General features: G+C 34.5%; 1 long non-coding RNA gene across 1 annotated transcript in view; it reads left to right on the forward strand.

Annotated features, from left to right (window-relative positions):
* LOC146542216 (uncharacterized) overlaps positions 1-14415 on the forward strand; it is a 36959-nt gene extending 22544 nt beyond the window's left edge. The window contains exon 3 of the long non-coding RNA XR_014880580.1: positions 8879-14415. This is a non-coding gene — a long non-coding RNA (uncharacterized LOC146542216). The remainder of the gene's footprint in view (positions 1-8878) is intronic.
* Positions 14416-17166: the final 2751 nt, after the last annotated feature.

The raw sequence follows: 17166 nt of genomic DNA on the forward strand, positions 1-17166 counted from the left end.
AAGAATTGAAAGGTTACTTACATTTGTTGATCTATAGGGACAATTTAGAGCTATCATACTCAATTGTTCTTCATCAGCTGTATAGAAACAAAGATCTATAAAAATAATTTAATTTCATGCTAACATTTAAAAAAAAATGGAACATCAGTGACTGAAGTTTCTAACAATGATTATTATTTATTACGATTTTAAGACTTGGACATTGTGAAAGTATAACTTGCTAACTGACTGTCGTAATATTAATCTTTGTTGACCTTTAGTTCCTTTAAATCCTTATTTCAATACTGACAGAAATGACTGTATCCTACAGTTCGTAAAACTTAATGAAGATATATCGGAGGAATCTTCCAGACAGTAGGAATATCATATCTCTTCATTATGACATTTATTTCATATATTTCATTTATTGAAGGTCTACATTTCTTAAATTTTTACTTTTTTCTTCTTGTGTTGTAAATAAAGCGTAAAGTAATCTGGTACATAATAAAGATCGGTGAGAAGTTTTATAGATTCACTTTTTAAGTTTCCTTGCTCTTGGAAGTGTGGCTGGTTTCAGCTGGACAGAATTATGCAGTTAACAAAGAGTTTGTGAAAAGCTTTAATTCTTGCTGCTATCTTGTTTCTGTTTTGAATTCTGTAGCAAGAAGAGAGAAGGATCTGGCTGTGGAAAGCCCTTTCGACTCCATTTAAAAGGTTGTTACGTCTTCTAATCTTTGTTTTTCTTCAAAAATAGCAAGATTGATAGAAGTAGAATGAGAATGTTCTTATATCTAAGAGTTGAAGAAAGATAACTTTTGGCAACAATTATAAAATTCAGAAATTAGAAAGGAATATCAAAGAGTCTTGAAGAAAAATTGTAGAAAATTAAGTTTTATGCAGATAATCCTAAAATATAGGATAGTGAAAAGATGATTTAGTTCACATAATTAAATGTTATTACTGTCCAGCAGGAGAGCAAATTGTCTTGTTTTGGTATGGAGCTGCTAGTGGCTATCAGTGTAGCTCCACACCTTTTGGGATTACCATGCAATCATTTTAATGCATATGAAGTTATAAATGGAAAGATGCAATCAAATTTTACAGTTATAATTTTCTATCATTCATGTGTATTTCTACTGAAGAAGTGCCAAGGGAAGGAGTTCATACTGCAAGATGCAATCAACGACTGCTCATTAGTTCATTATTTAAATACTGCATTTGACAAGTAATATTCGGACTGGCTTGCTTCACAGACGAAATGAGCTATTAAAATTATTCCCACTTGCATTAAGTGTTTTTTGAATTGTTTAAGCTATATCTTACTACTTGCGGGAGAAAAGTTTATCAGACTTCTCTACTTGTTCCTGCAGCACTGCTTCAGATGAGGTTGAAAGAGGAGGTTTAGGTAGTCACGCTACTGAGCACTATAGTAGAGAAAATAGGCACTCACTATCCCTCTGAGAGATTAGAGGCTTTCTGCAAATAGTTTTCTGGTGACCAGCTACTGGAAAAGGAGGAGAGTGAGAAAAGCTAAAGGTGATCCTCCTAAAAAATCCCTTATCCCTTGTCTTTTCAAAATAGAAGACGAAAGTTCTTCAATTGGATGGAGAACTAATGATCTCCGAATAAACGTGTCCTGGTAGAAAATAGAAAGCCGAGCTAGTGACTGTCAATTTTCACAAGCCAGTTTACTGTTGAACACTTTCAATAAATTCTTACAGCATTTCAGATATGAATACAGACGCTGCAGTAATTTATTGGGCTCAGTTTGTGAACGTGACAGCATCATACCTTGGATAAAGTATTTGAGCAGGTTATCCACAATGGCTGTGCCTTACTATTGTCAGACAAAAAGCTATGATTGCTAAAATCTTTAAATTACTTCTTTACTGCAATACTGTAATGAGTCCTTCATTGATAACATGGTGAATTTTAAGCCAACATCAGAATAATAGGTAGTGGGCCAGATGTACCCTGTGCTATTACAAAAACAAACAGAAACAAACCACAACCAAAAAAACAGCAAACATTTAAGTTGTATGAGGAAAGCATATTAGTAATTTTAGAGCCATTAGCCTGTTGTTTCCCGGTAGATATATCTGACTGCTATGTTGGCCGCGGGTAATAAGGTGCAGTGAAAAAAGCTAAGATGAAAATACAGCCAATTGTACAGACTGCTGTTGTGTGTGCTACTTGTTTTTTTTTGTTTGTGATAGGACAGGTATTTTAAAGGTAGGCAGAACAGTTGTACAGTATATCTTTTCCTGAAAATATCAAATATGACAAGACTGTTTCCTATTTCTTCTACGCTGTTCTCATATTTTACAAGCGTTGAAGAGAATCTTGTACCTACAACAAAAGTCTCACCGGAATAAAGAAATGGAGACTTAGAACATTAAACTTTGATTGAGACAACAAAGTCAATTAATCTCTGCCAACAGCTTCTGCGCCCTGTGCCACTACTGATAGGAATAGAATATAGTCTAGCAGCAGCAGTCAAATCCAACTCTATCAAAAGGGCAAAAAGGTATCTTGTTTCACAATATCTAATTCATTACATGCACACCATTATGAACAAAATTTAGCAAGACAAAATCAAATAGTACTTGTTATCCAAAGAACCCAAATTGGCATATGCTTAGTGAATAAATATCATCATCATGGCAGCTAGCAATGTTTCCGGAAGAAAGCCTGAAGAGGAACGTCTTCAAAGAGTGGAACCCGTTGGTGATACAAGCTAGGAAGTAAAGCACTTACTTTTGTCAATTACGAACGTTCACTCATATTTATTAAAAAATGTCAATTGATGACTCCTTGCAAATCCAATGAAAACAATGGAAAGTGAATGATGCTGCTGTCTAGAAACAACATTGCAAAATGAATTCATCAGTAGCAAATAGGACTGCTTTCAACAGCTGTGCACAGGGAGGGAGTGATGAACAGGAAGACAAATTCCTGCACTTGTTATTAATACTGATTGAAAACAGTTACTTCAATATTTTCCTTTCATACAAAGCTACAGCTTCAGAGAGCTTGTCATAACAGTATAAAATGTATGTATTTTACATATGCATCCATATATAAATACATACTCTGTACACACTAAAATATATGAAATACATACTTTATTTACAAGGAATACTGAAAAATCATACAAAGCAGGTCAGAATTTAAAAAAATTAGGGTAAACTGTTCTAGTGGATTGCAATCATGCCCATGGCACAGAATCTGAAGTAGACATCTTGAAGATCACTTCAAATTCAAGTTTGAAGTTTTGTGATGCAGTAATTATTGCATAAGCAGTATTACCTAATTTTCTGCTGAAAAAAGAACCAACTTGAGGTCAGTTTAAGTTGCTCTGCTTGAGCAATCTGTTTTGTAGTACCCTCAGGGATATTCCATAGCTGCATTTAGTAATCTTCCAATGTTGAGCTCCATGTGCCTTTCATTGTTCATATTTTTCTTACCTCTGCTCAGAATTTCACTTATTACAAATTGTGTCATTAGTCTCTAATCTTTCACTGTGTGTGTCTTGTTCTGTTGAAGTAAAGTTGTTAGTTGGTTCATCTCTTCTCAGCTTTCCTTCCCTGATTCAGTAAAAGGAACCTGAGGGATAAATATGTTTATTCTGGTATGCACCAGAAGTTTGCAAGAGAAGTAAATTCCGTGCTTCACTGATTCTTGTCTTTTCCTCACTGTAACTTGTACAGCGATCCTGCTGACAATTGAAGTCTCTTGGATTGAACCTTTATTACTAGACAGCTTCCTAGTGCTAGATGAAACATGAGAGTCCAGTATCTCAAGACAAATGTCATTCTTTCTTACTCTTACTTACGAGTGGTCGTCTTTGTCTGCAACTGTCATTCTGTGTACCTATCTTCATTACTGAGAGATAGGAAAAACGGGATCTTTGAACAAATGAAAAAAGAATGTATGCAGTAACAAAATGGAATCTGATAAGGCTGTGTAACTATTAATAATTTTTTTCTTCTGGAAGTACGATAATTTCTTGAAATACTCAGAAATTCCCTTCCTTTCCCGTCTAGAAGTACAATTTATTCATTTCCTTTTTTTCTTTTCCTTTTTTTTTTTTAATCTTTTTAAATTTTTTTCTGAAGCATCTCAGAAAAGTTTTTCGAAAAAATATTCAATTTTTAATTGGATGACTTCAGAACTATTATGTAATGCTTAGCACTCAAGTTTTACCACATTTCCATGGGAAAAGAACAAATTTGTCTGTTTTCTATGGAGAAATAGAATACAGAAGGTGTATAGATACAGTACCTGAGATTCCACTTTTTCATTGCTTCTTTGTCTTTGAAAGTCTATTTTGTGTTAAAAAACATGAAGTTTAAAATAATATTTCTACATCCTGAATTAAAAAGAAAAGAATTAAAGTTCCACCTGAATGTAGTAAGAGTCTACTTCATGTTTATTACCCCTTATTTATGGAAATATATCACAGATTCTTGCCTTGGGTTTGGCCACTGAAATAAATAGTGATAGGAGCAGAGAACTCCTTTGGCCCTCATTCAGCTTAAAGATTACAAAAAATCTGTTATTCTTGCACATGCAAACACAATCAAGAGCTTAAGAAGGCACAGATCAGTTATTCCCCAGCAAGTATTCTCAAACATGAGTAAAATTTGGTACTCTGCCTTCTCCTGCAGAAAACTCAGTATTTGAAACTGAGTTGTCAATCCATTTGTTGAGTAAGCTTTCCTTGTAAAAGCAACTAAGTTTCTTTCCTGAAAAGCAGACTACCTACTAGTGTAGAATGGAAAAAATAAGACACTCATGCTATGCCTTTTCAGTGAGTATCACAGGCTATCAATTCATTCTCTTTCGTGGGTTTTAAATGAGAAAGAAAGAGCAGGCATGGCACACACAGGAAAGACACAAGTCCTCATAGCAGAAATGTCAATGGACAATGTGTTAGCAGATATTACACTACAGTGTTGCTTTACAGTAGAGGAAAAATTCTAATGTTTAATATACAGTAACAAACAGAGTTTTGTATTAGCTTGGAAACAGAGTAGTATGAATACCACAATGACTGCTTCCTTGGTTTCTGTCTCTATCCAAAACTTCTCCCTTGTTTCTGTCTTAATGGCCAGCATGGAAATGTTTTTAAAAGTTCAACCTGAAAGGCTGGAATCATCCAATATTGCTAAAGAACATTTAAACTCTACAAAGTCTTGCAACATTCCCAAAGGCTGTTAAGAGTACTTTTGTAGTATTGAAACTTCTACCACTGAGAAACATATAACTGACAGAATTGCAGTACACAGACTGTGCTGTTTAAATAGCTACTGCCCTTGATATGGACAGAAAAAAGCCTATGACACAAGCTTATTGCAAAAAACACCAATTCTCTTGATTGAATGCTTTTGAAATTGCCCTCATTATGGTATAAGGTAACATGCAATGTTCATACCTCTCAATGTGACCCTGTTAGAGATTGCCACTTGTGACAAAATGTATTCAAAAGTGGAGACTGCATTAAATTGTATAATAGGTCAAATGGCACTAGTTAGAAAAATGAAAAGAGGTGCTTGTGTCCAATGATTGTCTGGAAAGCTAAGCAACAATAAAAAACTCCATGAACAGAAATGCACAAAGCTTAGAGAAATTAAATACTGACAATCTAAGGGAAAGATTTCCAAACACTTCCAGACTGCATTGAGAACAACCTTTTCAGTCCTTGGAAGAATGTCAAAGAAAATGAATATACTGTGTGTGTTCTGGTAACAGCTGGTAGGAGATAGTTAAAGGTTTTCTTTCATCTAGAGTGTCCCTAGATTATCCCATTACTGTCAAGGTTGTTCTGTGTCCCAGAAGCACTCTTTTACTCCTCTGTCAACACTGAAGCAGACTGGTTCAGAAGAATCCCCTCTCTGTCTTCTGTTAAAGCCCAGTGTAAAGCTTACTTCATTTTATTGACAAAATGAAGATAGATAAAGATAACACAAGGCTCTAGAGTCATTGACTCTAATCACCCATGAACGGACAGCCATTACGTTGTTTCTCCTCACTCTGCAAATAGCAGTGATTTCATCAACTTTCTCTTTGTATTTAAGAGAAACAGTTGTCCTTGTTGACCTACGATGAGGACAAGGCAGACTGCAAAAACTATGCGTAGTAAGGTGAAAATGTAATGGAGACATAATGGTTCAAAATTGGTTTCTTTTCTGGAACCTTTGGTAATGACTTTTTGTTCATCATGTCCCATTTCAAAAAATAATGACCAATCAGTTGGCTGTGTGCTTTTCCTATTTGCTGAATAGTACAAGAACTCCACAGTCACTGAATGATACAGAATAAAACAAAAAAAATGGAATGGTTGCTGCAGGGTATTTACAGGTTGCTGTTGAGCAAATTTAATCACGGATCACTGTAAGAACTCTATCATCTTTTCACTCGATGAAAATATAACACACTGAAATTTTATAGAGGAGGGAAAAATAGATATAATCCATGTATAACAGAAACAGTCAAATCTCTTGTTATTGGAAAAGGCCAACTTTTCCAATTCAACTGGGACTCTTAGTGGACATTAAAATTGCCCTGTCAATTACATGAGAAAATAGATTCAAAACACTTCAAAAGAGCTTTCATTTTTAGCCCTGTTCAGAAGTCAGCATACATAATAATCGTCTTGCGTAGTTGCTTCCTTATGAATTCTTCTTTTGTGACAAATACTTGAAGATTCATGACACACAAATCTTGGAGTTCAGATCATGTTTCAGGTAATTTGTATGTGTTGTTTGTCATAAGTTGTTTTCCAACTCCTTAATCAACTATCTGGGATATTCCATATTACATCCTCATTTTAGACCTTAATTTACGTTCAATTTTGGATAAAAAACGTCAGTAATTGCAAAAATATCTTCATTTCCTTCTAAAAATAATAAATTAATTAATATTTGTCAGAAAAGCTGGCAAACAAATGTGGAGTAGAGAAATTATAATATACTTGTTGCAGGTTGCAGATTTTGGTGATGAAGGTTCCATGAACATATGCATATAATTGATTGTTTACTGGTGTAACAAAGTACGATAGTCATTCGAATTTTGTTCTTTCTTGCGTCACCAGTCAGTTCATACATTCAAATTGTGGTTAAAGTTTTGCAATGGTCTTAGTTACAATTATGATTCGTACACTACCAGAATCTCATCATCAACTTTACTGTTGTTCTACTTCTGTGAAAATTCTTGTCTTCCTAGGAGTTCATATGCAATACTATGTATAATAGTATTTTAAGTCCTCTAGTTACATATTTTCTGTTTATTTTTCCCACTTTTTTGGTGCAGCTTTTCCACCAGTCAGTACATTTTCTTGTCTCTGTTTCTTATTTCACCTAATTTCTCTCTTGCTTTTTTCATATCATCTTCCCACATTGGGACTGATTCTAATATGAGCCAAAAAAAGTTTTTTATAACCTTCATCCTCAAGCTCACTTTTATGATTTCTACTGAACCTTCACATTATGATTCCTTCATTGTTGTTATTTGTACATGCAGAGCAGAAATGTTACAGGCTGTTACATAAAACAGTCTTCAACATTCAATAAGGCTTTAATAGCTTTAATAAAAAAACTCATATCACTAAGTATAGCTATGCATGGTCAAATAATAAACATTAGCAGATGTCCTCAAAGATTTTTTACTTGAACTATTCTGTCTCTGCGGGGACTGTTGTACTTGTCTTCAAAGTAATTGCTTCTAGAAATTTTGTATTCTTATTTTTCTGGCTCATGAATACTGAAAATCACTATCACAACATACCCCTTTGAAGACAATTTGGTCTATGGACTTTGGTCAAAATGGAAGTTCCAATGTGTTTTTGTTAAGATTAGAATACTTGCCAAAAGTATTTATGTTTCTTGTTTTTGTGTTACTAAAATTAACCGCTCTATCAGCCTGTAAACTCATGTGTAAAGCCAAACAAAACTTATTCTTGGAAAATCCAGATATGGCTTCCTAAGTTTAAGTATGGGGATTAGTGTGCCTAATTGTGAGAAGGATCTTTTAATGTCCAATGTGATTCATTGTGTAGTGTCATCAAGAGAATGGTAAGTGAAAATCTTATACAAACTACGAGACTACAAGAACATTCGCAAAGAAAATTGTTTTATTACTGTCAACTACCTTAGATGGGAAATTTACATCATTTTAGTCAAACTATAGGTTTTATTTTTAGCCTGATGTTTATCTTTGCTTTATTAGTGATAGATTTTCTTTATGTGCATTGTTGTTGACTGCAACTTGCCCTCTGAAATGATAAGGTTGTTTTATTTCTGCAAAGCATGTGAGCAGGTCATCTGTTCACGTATGGAATAAATGGCTATGAATTAGTAATGCTTTTTTATTTTGGCAAGTTTTGATTTCTTTTCTGTCTAAACTTCTGTCTACTACAAAGATTTGCTTGTAACGCTGTGAGATTGAATCCATAAGGAAGGATATTAAGAGATCTATGTAGCTTTGAATCAGTTTGATTTACAACTGTCAGTAGTAAGAGGGATCTAGTACACTGACGACTATGGCATTTAGTACACTGCACCAGTATAGTCTACATGATCTTGGCTTGGCACGGCATGGTAAGATGTACATGTAACAATCTAATGCCTGGAGATATGAGGTATCAACTCTAGTTAAAAAAGAAAGACACTTCCCTGAGGCACACATCTAGTACCATTCACAAAAGTGTCTCACTTATGTGTACGTTTTTTAATCAAACTGATACAGAGGTGAATCACGAGGCAGGTAAGAAGCTTTGCTGTGATTCATTAGTTTGTGATTGATTGGCAGTAGTGTCTCTTTCAAAAAATGATATTAGGCTCAGGGAAGAGATCAGAAATGCTTCTGAGTTGTTCATGAGCTTAATGAATGTTTTTAGCTTTTCGCAGATGGCTGAGTGCACACCAAGTTTTGCCTGCGGTTACTTATGAACAGGAGCTTCAGTTGAGAACACAGAACACCAACTGCAAGTCCTTTGCAATGGGATATTTGCTTGACCACTTCTGTGAGTAGAAGATGCTGTGTAAAATAAATAATGCCATGCTACAGAGTGTGTAAGGGATCCTTGTTCTCTACCTTCTATAATAGTATGAAAGCAAAGTGGAGGGGGATCAGCACAAAAATCTAAAGAGGTCTATCCTGCGTATAGACCAGGCTCTTGTTCATATGTTCAACTATGATCCAGAACAGAAAAAAAAAAATGTTTTTATAACATCCTGACATAAATTATCTTGCAAAATATAAAAAAACTAAAAAACGACAAAAATCGAATATGTTCTTCCCCTCTTTTTTTCTTTTTCAAACAGTTCATTGTTCCTAAAGAGCAATGACAGCCTCTACATGTAAGGAGCTTCTGTTTGAAATGAAATTCTTTGCTACAATTTCTGTGTTCCACTCTGAGTGTGGCAAGCTGTTTCCTCTTCACACTTCATGATGATTTAGGAAGCTTAAATTTTGGGAGGAAATAGTAACTTGTGACATAACAGGTGTATAGCAGCATTAGCTTAGGCTGCTATTTCTCAAGTCCTCTGATGTTCTCTGTTCTCCTATTTCATGAAATTTTTCTGTCTCTGGAAATACATGAAAACTAATTGAATGATTATCTAATTAAATACTAGCATACAGTGAATTATCAAGCATTCTGCTCTGTCTGCAGAAATGAAGAAAGTCCAAAGCATCCCTCCAGCAGACACAAGCGTATGTAGCTAGTATTTCTTCATTAAAAAACTTTTTCTTTTCTGCTTTTCAGTGGATTTTCTTTTTCTGCTTTTCAGTGGATTTTTAAGAACTCCAAAAAGTTTTATGCATACCACATGATATAAGCAAAGATCTAACCTGCTTACCTCTTTGAAACAAAATGAAAATTCCATATCAGTGAATTTTTTTACAAAAGTCAGTGGTAAGAAATGCATTCTTCCAATAGTAATTACTGCAGAATAATTGCAGTCCCATCCTTATCACACAAAACTAGGCACTTACAGATTTTTCTTATTCTTTCGAGCTCTGTAAGTACATATTAAATACATGTTGCGTGCTTAATTTTCTTTCCCTAAAGTCGCTTCTACTGCCCATAGAGCTGTTGATGGTAGAAATCTATGTTTGCTTTTCTTAAAGGGAATGATGGAGAAGGGCGATTTTATCCTATTGAAAGAAGGCTCAAAAATTTAATTCTCAGCCCTACTCACTGGCTGTGGATTTAGTGGAAAGGAACGGGGTAAGAAGGTGCGAGTGCATACTGGGCATACAGAAAAAATAAAATTTGATAGTTTCTTCCCTTCAAGACATCAGTCACTTCTTTCATAACCATAGCAACAGTGACTGCTTACTTAAAAAAAAAATACTCCTAGCTTTCTTATCTCTTATCCGATTCTCAATTTCTTTCTCCTAAGACTTTCCTTATGCTAAGAAATTATAGAAGTAGCTGATGTAACTTGTGCCAATGTTGGCATCTCTATTCCTTTCAATATTAACAAAAGCAGAAAAATTTCAGAACATTCTAAGAAGATTTTGTAAGACACTAAATCAGCAGCTGCATCTGCATACAGCAGACCAACGTATATCAGCAAGGTTTGCTCTTTTTATTAAAAAAGGAAAAGAAAAATTAATAATGTAAATATAATTCCTAAATTAGAGTGGGAAACTATTGAAATCACATTGACTTTCTTCATTATTTGCTTAGATCAGTGATTTCACAAGACAAAATCGTATGTCAACTTTATTTTTGCCTATTTAAATGTTTTTCTCCACAGCAAAATTTTTACATCTCAGTTTAGAAAGCATATATAATTGGAGAAGTGCATTTCTTTTGAGAATCCAAAAAAGTAAAAAAATCAGTTAAGCAGAAAAGTGTTATGAAGAAAAATAAAATTATTCTTGAAAATTTAGTCAGATTTTTGGTGTTTTCTAAAATAGAACCTGGTTTTCTAATATGGAACTTTGTTTTCTTATTAATCTCTTCTGTTACTAAAATTGTTAAGACTCTATATTTAATTGATCCCTTCTCTGTTAATGGGAAATAAAAGCTAGATATATATTTTAAATATGAATTACATGACATTAATGTACGCATTTTTTTAAAAAGTAATTTTATAAATATTAATATCAGTGAGCAATATACAATATATATTACGAAAATGACTGTCCCCTGAAAGAGAAAATCTTCATATAATTTTAAATAATCCTGTAAGAGGAAACATCAAGATGTTTTCACAATGTTTCAAAAAGTTAAATACTGCAAGACTGTACTTAATGCTTCTTCTAAGAAAAAATGATTTCCAAATGGATCCCTGATCTCATTTAGAGAGACATTTCTTTGCTTTCCCTGATTGTGTGGATTTTCTTCCTAAAAAGGTACTTATCTAAATTGTATAGCTCTGTGTGACCAGAAGGATATATAACTTCAAATATAAATTTTCTTTTTTCTTTTAATCTTTTTTCTCTCCCCTTTTTTTCTCTTTTCTCCTCTCGTTTTCTCCAATTTCTTCTTGCACTTCTCTTTTCTCTCTTTCTGAGAGAAACTTAATTTTAGCTTCAAGCAATGTAGTAGTCAGTAGAGTTAATTTAAATTTATTCTGGGACATAATCCAGAAAAAGACTGCTTATCTTTACCAAACACAGATAGAATCACTCATCTTCAGACGTACCAGAATATCATGTACTTCCCACTGCAAATCTCAAAATTTACATCTCAAAAACATGGAGTGTTTTGGAAACTTCCAAGCATAACAGCTTCTCTGACTGAAAATAAAGCAGAAAAAGGTGTAGCATATGTCAGGCTCCGAATGTATTTCCTGCCTATATACCAGTCTGATCCTGAGTGCCGCCTTGATCCAGTGCAGCTGTCTAATTACAGTTCTGTTATTATTAATTAATGAGTAGAAAATCATTTGTAATTAGCTTAGCTTAAATCGTGGTTTAAACAGCCAAACATTATGTTAAAAACTAAAGTGTCATTAAAACACTGCAATAAAGTGTTTATTTAAACCCATTTTTTTTATTGCACATTTTCAATCAGTTTCTCATGCTCGTACAGTAATTAGTCTGACAGTATACTGCATTTATTTTTTAAGCGTCAATATTGCTGTACAAATGTCAATAAAATTTCGACAGGAAATCTTTAAAGGGACAGTCATAGAAACATCTGGTCGAGATAATGAGTCTAGGAATGTTGTGAATGTTAATGAGAACTTCTGGTATCCAGAGAATTCCGAAGAACACACTTAACGTTCCCACTATTTTCTCCGTAGCTCTAGTCATCCTGCTTCTTCAGGAATTAAGTCTCATACCTAGATTGCTTCTGTGAACCTATGCACTCAGTACCCAGGAATATTATCATGAAGAATAAGAGTTCTTCATACATTTGGAAGAAAAGGACAGAGAAGTAGATCAGAGTCCCGTTGAACCCAAAACATTCTGTGATTCTATGACTTTATGAATCTAACCTTAAAAACGCCACTTCTTTTGAGCTCAAAGTAGGCGATTATTTTAGGGTAAAAAACGGAAAGGTGGCAAAAGGTCTTCGTGAATGAGTGAGGAAGTCGTGGATAAAATGAAACACAAAAGAATATCCATGAAACATGAAATAGGACCTAGCATTGTAAGAATTATATCAGGGCCTGTACGATTGAAATAAGGAAGGTTAAGGCCTTCTTGGAATTAAAACTTGCAAAAGAGGCAAAGGATAAGAAGTGTTTATTTAGTATTAGTGTTGTATGACCTTCTCCCTGGGGAGAATGTGGGTCCCCTACTAAATGAGGTCAGTGCCTTCGTAACAGGAGAAGAAGAGAAAGACGTGATTCTGAATGCCTTCCATCTAGCACTCTTTATTGTTAACAGTAGCCCCCAGGAACACTGACACTGGAGGTAAGAGAAGGACTCTGGGTATAGGAGGAGTTCCCAGACGTCAAGGAGGATATAAGCAGAGATTATCTAGCCAAAATTAAGACACAAATCCATGGACAACCTTGTGTGCTATGAGAACACGCGGAAGTGATTGCTGAACTGCTCTCTACGGTATTTGAAGGGTTTACTGAATTGCGAATGGTGCGTGAAGACTGGAGAATAGCCAAGCTCACTTGAGTCTTCAAAAGAGACAAGAAGGAGGATTCAGTAAAATACAGCCCAATCAGCCTCACCTCAATCCCTCAAAAGGTGATGGAACAAATTGTTCTGGATATCCTCTCCAAGAAATTGGAATTCAAAAAGGGCCATTAGGAGTAATCCGTGTTGATTCAACAAGGGGAAATCATGCTTGACAAAACCGGTTACCTTCTGTGATGTCATCTTTGTCAGGATAGCTGGGAGGAGAGCAGTAGATGCTGTCCACCATGACTTCACCAAGGCATTTAACATCCAAAACATCCTTGTTCGGAGCTCTGAGGGTGTCCTGGGGGATAGCAGGTTGGACGTGAGCCAACTGTGGGCCCTTGTGGTCAGCAATATCCTGAGATGGATTGAAAAGAGCATGGCCAGCAGATGAAGTGTGGTTATTCACCCCCTCTACTTCTCCCTTGTGAGGTAACTTTTTGAATACTGTCTTCATTCTATGTTCCCTAGTTCAAAAAAGACAGGGATCTCCTAGGTCCCCAGTGGACGGTCTTGCTCATCTCTGTTCTTAGCTCACAGTTGTGACTATATTGTAAAATAATATTTTGTATCTGATAATTTTCTCTATAATTACTGTTATTGCGCTCTCTGGATCTGCTGTAGTTTTCGTGGAAATAAATTGGAGGCATTATTTTGTATCAATCCTTTTAGCGCGTTAGCTGTGGAGTGAATGGTTGTGATTTCCTATATATATACGCGTGGGAAAATCCTCTGCAAATTGTAGTACATCATATGGACCCTGACCAGCTTTGTACATCCAGCTAGCAGAGTGAATGAAGATACGTTGGAGGAAGCAGAGGTTTTGTTAAGTAAAGAAAATTCAGAAATTTAAAGAGCGTGATCAATTTTATATTAATATTGCAATTCAGAACTTGCATTTCCTAAAGGTTGCCTTTCAAATTGGCTTAAAAAAACACCCAAATCTAGCACAGGCTTTTTAAAAACAGTCATTGATGATCCAACCCTTCTATTGTAGGCTGCCTGATGATATAAGTTTATAAGAGCATTATCGTGAGCTTGTATATTTGTTTGCAGCACACACCTGCTTTGTAAAATGAGAAAGTGTTATATGAACTTAAGGTTCATTTGCTATTATGATAACATACCATTTATTTAATCATTGCTGTCACTTAAATACACTTAAGTGTATATATGATTTAAAATTTTTTAGCTACCGCAATGCTCTTATTAAATGGTTTTCATTCATGTCCTTAGCCCTGCCCTGTAAACAATCTGATAAGATAGTTAACATTCCGTCCCTGCCCTGTAAACAATCTGATAAGATAGTTAACATTCCGTCTCCAAACAGTTTAAAAACTTTTCTTCCTCTGTTTTTTGAAACTGAATTGGCAGACTTGAATACCATACTACTTAATAAGACTTAATGAAAATAAGTCTCTAACAATATTGTCTACATATTACAAATGTTGGCTGTCTTGATGAAACTTTGAGTCCCATTGCAGATGGCCAGTAAGGAAAGAATTGTATCTGATACTGTTAAAAATTTTTCAGGCAAGCTCAGTAAAATTGCTATCAATCCAAATCAAACAGGTTGTTGTATTATTTCAAGACTTTTATCTTGACTATTCTACCTTTTATTTTTTTTCTTTTCCACCCAATTCTTCTCCCTTCCCCACTGGGAGAGAGGAGAGTGAGTGAAAAGTTGTGTGGTGCCAAACTGCCTGCTGGGTTAAATCACAACAAGGAAAGAGCATGTTGCAGTATGATGTTTTGTTTTATCAAATATATCAAAGGCAATATTGTAAATCTTCGTTATATACATGCACTCATTTGCTTATATCATTTTTTCTTATAGGTGACCATTTATTTGCTGTTAGAAATTAATTCTGATAAGAACATACAAACTCTTGTTTAGGTTTAGAGTGGAAAAGAAATAACTGCCTTCTTTGTGCTAAGAAAGGAATCATCAAGAGGGGTTACTGCCCACTGGAGATCATTATATTAAATAAACAGAGCAATAGTTTTACCTTCAAACTAGAAACCCAAGTCAATATATTTTTATTATTCCTTTTAAAAATTTGTTTTCCTGTAGCTTCGACTAAGAAGAAATACTTAGGTTATTTTTAGTTTGTTTACGGTCCCTAGTTGTATAGGCTGACATTCTTACACGTTAATGGAGATTAGAGGTAAAAGTTTATTTTCCTTTTTTCTTCATTTTTTTAATATTTATTTTATGCAATCCTACAAATCATTGCACCTCTTAATAGCCATGAATTGCTGGCTAGTTGGATTATATGAAAAGAGTCTTCTACCACATGAAAGTGGAATGAATTTCAGTAGGAAAAGACATTTGTATCACAAGTAGAAAGAATATTAGAAGTTTATGTACTAAACATTTCCTTTCCTTTAAAATAATAAATCCATGTGAAGAAATCATTTTGAATACAAAAACTAGGAATAGGCCGTAGGGAAGACAGACGTATTTTTTATAACAAGACATCACACTGACATGAGATGCATTCTCACCTCAATGTTTTGGATTCGCATTCCTTTTAAGTGGTAAAGATTAATGTATACTGTATATCACTCAGCGAGTTCTTATCTATTTTGGAAAATTATATACACACACACTCACACAGACACAAAAACAGGTATACATGGACACAAATATACGTATGTATATGTATGAATAAATACTTTCTCTGAATTAAAACAGATACTAAATTTCCATAATTACTATATTTAGCAACAGATATTAGAAGCAAGACAAAAAACACATTTTCCTTGAAATGATTTGTAATACTCCTGAGAGTTAGACCTAATTATATTCGTTCTATACTCTGGATTGTGTCTTATTCAGAGAACTTTTCATCATTCAGACTACGAACAAGTTGTTTTTCAGCACTGAACAGAAGTGAAGCAAATCTTTTATTGGACAGTTTTTGAAAGACTCTTACAAGCGAAAGAAAGTGATGTTTTTGAAGAGAAAGAAATTGAATAATAATTTTGGTTTTTTTAATATTCATTGAATAAAAACATATTTTTAAAAATATATGTTTCTTTGGAAAGAGTCTTTATGAGAACCCTTCTTATTAAGATAAATGATAACTGCCATCTGAACCTTCAGTGGAGAATACTGAAAACAAGAAAAACCAAAACTGAAAATAAGTAGTTTATTTTCCACATAACATACAGGCATGTTAAAAATAACGGAGTAAACAAAAATATTAAAATTAGTTTTGCTACAAAAGGCTTCAAACCAAGTAAATGTATGTTGTATGTCACAATTTACACTTTTTTTCATGTTCAGTCAATATTAGTTATATATCTGCTCTCAAAGTTCAGAATGGATGGAGTTGTCTGTGCTGGGAAATCAGTGTTGTAAATCTATGTGGACTAAGGTGAAATTGCCAAATGCTGGTCAGTTCTTCAGGGCAAAGAGAAAAACTAGCTTGGGAATACAGGCACTAACAACAGCAAAGCCACACACAGTACAGAGATGAACGAAGTACATTTGTGCTGTAAAACCTGTGCTAGATTTTTTTACTTTCTAAAACAATTCTTTAGCTCAAACTTGGAAACCTGAATTAGGAAAATTAGACTACATGATCTGTGTTTTAAGAAAACTATGGTGGAGTATATCTCCCTCAAAAAAATGTGTATCTGTGGATTTTTATAATGTTTTGCTTGCATGCCTCCACAGTCAACTTCTTACAAGTTTTCGAGAAAACGTGCCTACAAACCTTTCGAGGTCTGAGATATAATGTAGGAGTTTACATCACAGATGTGAGAACCATGAGAAAAGAATGAATAAAGATAAGGTCTTTTGCTCTTCTCTGATGAAATTTGATTTACAGAGATGATATTAGTTAGTGCAGTCTTCACTGCACTTTGGGGCATTGTAAAGTCGTATCACAGATAGGCGAAGACTGCCCTATTGAGACACAACACCGTCCGCAAGCATATCCATTGCACAGTGTCTTACATAAGACGACTGTGTATATGTGTTTGCCAAGTGTAGCCGCAGTAATGTCAGCTCGACTTGGTTAGTAATGAGGTTTAACTCATTCAGCCAAGAGACTCATACTTCCCTAATCTGAC

The sequence above is a fragment of the Meleagris gallopavo genome, chromosome Z, assembly GCF_905368555.1.
Source record: "Meleagris gallopavo chromosome Z, MGAL_WU_HG_1.1, whole genome shotgun sequence".
In the NCBI taxonomy this organism is placed as follows: domain Eukaryota; kingdom Metazoa; phylum Chordata; class Aves; order Galliformes; family Phasianidae; genus Meleagris; species Meleagris gallopavo.